This window comes from Mus pahari, chromosome 3 (genome assembly GCF_900095145.1).
Source record: "Mus pahari chromosome 3, PAHARI_EIJ_v1.1, whole genome shotgun sequence".
Lineage (NCBI taxonomy): Eukaryota > Metazoa > Chordata > Mammalia > Rodentia > Muridae > Mus > Mus pahari.
The window spans coordinates 74,425,524-74,428,695 of NC_034592.1; the positions used below are offsets into that span (position 1 = coordinate 74,425,524).

General features: G+C 32.7%; 1 pseudogene; it reads right to left on the minus strand.

Annotated features, from left to right (window-relative positions):
• Positions 1–2,466: 2,466 nt before the first annotated feature.
• Positions 2,467–3,172, minus strand: LOC110317958 (annotated as a pseudogene).

The following is a 3,172-nucleotide window of genomic DNA, read 5'->3' on the forward strand; positions in this document are numbered from 1 at the left end:
CCATAAACTGGCACTTAAATTGCTTATATAGAACTAAATATAATGAATTTTGGAAACACAACTTCTATACAATGGTAAAGGAAACCCAATACAATTCTGAAATCATACAGAGCAAACATGTAGAAAGAGAAAAGATTTTTGTCAACTATCTTTCCTTCAAATTGGACATCTTTCTTCCTTAGATGCTCAGAGATAGCACAGTTTGAGAACCAACTCGGGTACAATGTGCAACAATCAACCAAAAGGAAAAAGAAAAAAAGAAAAGAAAGAAAAGAAAAGAAGAGAAGTATATACAAAATAAGAATTTTTTGGCAGAAAACATGAATTTCACACTCTTTGCAATGTTCAAGAGCATCTAATTTAAATCTAAAAAAGGGGTTAATATGACTAGCAACTCTCACTATCTTGATCTAATTTCTTCACATTTCTAAACTACATTTTATTTCATCTATAATACTATTAAAATCATAACATAGGCTAGAAGAAACAGTTAAGTAGACTAGGAAATAATTTCCTCTAAAAAAGTCTCCATTTGGCCATAGAACCATGGTTAATATTGAATAGAATCATTTAAACATTAAATAGAAAGCTCTGGAAATACTTTATAAGTTTCAGTTGAATGACCTTTGTCATGTGAAGAAATGTCACATCATCCCACTGGGACAAGACTTTTCCACTAGTCCATCATATTCATATTTTGTATTCTATCTATTTTTAATATTTAAGTAGTTGTTAAGCATANATCTGGATTTGGTGGCTGATGATGGGATGGATCCCCAGATGGGGTAGTCTCTGGATAGTCCATCCTTTCATCTTAGCTCTAAATTTTGTCTCTGTACTTATATTCTTTCATGGGTATTTTGTTCCTTATTCTAAGGAGGAATGAAGTATGCATGGGATGGTCTTCCTTCTTGGTTTTCTTGTGTTTTGCAAACTAACTCTTTAAAAATAAAATTGTTTCTATGACTGTTTGGGGGAGCACCTCATAGAGGCAAAGGGGAAGGGGGAGAGGGCAGATGTACGAGGGGAGGTTGTAGAGGGGTTATCAACTGGGAACGGGGGTATCATCTGAGATGTAAACAAATGGAATGATTAATAATAAAGAAGTTTAAAAGTGCACACAGTAAAATTTACCATTTTGCTAACAAAAAATATAAAATTGTTTCTTGTAGATTCTTGTACTTTCAAAACACCTGTATTTAATCGTCACTAATGATTTTTTAATTTAAGAAGTGACACCATTTATGACATAATTAAGAGGTAAATTGCATATAAAGCCATAATTTAAAATTGATCATCAGGAATATCATATAATGAACTACTATTGGCTCTGGAGTAGGGGATATTTATGTTCAAGACTGATATATTAGTTTTGTGTTTAAAATAACTATCAAATTCTAATTTCATGAGGTTATATGACCATAAACTGGCACTTAAATTGCTTATATAGAACTAAATATAATGAATTTTGGAAACACAACTTCTATACAATGGTAAAGGAAACCCAATACAATTCTGAAATCATACAGAGCAAACATGTAGAAAGAGAAAAGATTTTTGTCAACTATCTTTCCTTCAAATTGGACATCTTTCTTCCTTAGATGCTCAGAGATAGCACAGTTTGAGAACCAACTCGGGTACAATGTGCAACAATCAACCAAAAGGAAAAAGAAAAAAAGAAAAGAAAGAAAAGAAAAGAAGAGAAGTATATACAAAATAAGAATTTTTTGGCAGAAAACATGAATTTCACACTCTTTGCAATGTTCAAGAGCATCTAATTTAAATCTAAAAAAGGGGTTAATATGACTAGCAACTCTCACTATCTTGATCTAATTTCTTCACATTTCTAAACTACATTTTATTTCATCTATAATACTATTAAAATCATAACATAGGCTAGAAGAAACAGTTAAGTAGACTAGGAAATAATTTCCTCTAAAAAAGTCTCCATTTGGCCATAGAACCATGGTTAATATTGAATAGAATCATTTAAACATTAAATAGAAAGCTCTGGAAATACTTTATAAGTTTCAGTTGAATGACCTTTGTCATGTGAAGAAATGTCACATCATCCCACTGGGACAAGACTTTTCCACTAGTCCATCATATTCATATTTTGTATTCTATCTATTTTTAATATTTAAGTAGTTGTTAAGCATAGAGTGTCAGGATATCAGAGTGCTTTGTTTTAGTAACCCAGATTTCACTAAATAATGGACACAAAGTAAAGATATTATGTACTAGTATAATTTTTATAGTATAATTTTTACTTTTAGCTAGTTGTATTTTACATTTTATTGTTTCATTTAAAAATTAATTTATTATAGACATGTCTATATAGAGAAACATGTATGTAGAGCGTTAATAATATTAATTTTAGGCACTACTGAGGATCTTTAAATTTACCTCTCATTAGTAAAAGGCAATATTGTGGGGAAATATAAAAATAAGATATTCATATTAAAATCATTTGTTATCTAAGATTAAATTCTTTTTAGTATCATTCTTTGGGATTTTTAACCTCTGCATTCCTTACAGTGTAGATAATTGGATTTAACATGGGAGTGACAAGAGTGTAAAACACTGCTATGGCTTTATCTGTATGAAAAGTTGTTACTGGTCGCATATATGTATAAATGCATGGNACAAAGAACAAGACAACAACGGTGATGTGGGAGCTACAGGTAGAGAGGGCCTTTTTCCTCCCTGAAGTGCTATGTGTCCTCAAGGAGAAGAGAATGACCACATAGGATATCAATAGCATTGTGAAGGTGATCACAGGGATTACACCACCATTGGCAGCAATGAGAAGACCAAGAAGAAAAGTGTCGGCACAGGCCAACTGTAGTAAAGGGAAAATGTCACAGCAGAAATGGTCCATGACATTGGGGCCACAGAAAGGAATCCAGAGAGTAACAAGTATCTGTCCAAAAGAGTGGAGAAAGCCCATTATCCAACATACCCCCACTAGGACACAGCAATTATGGTGGTTCATCCTTGTCACATAGTGCAGAGGTCTACAGATGGCCACATAGCGGTCATAAGCCATGACCACAAGAAGAACAATCTCTGNAGCTCCTAAGAAATGTTCAACAAAAAGTTGTATCATGCAGCCATGGAATGAGATGGTTTTTGTCTCTGATAGCAAATCTGCTAGCATCTTAGGAATGAT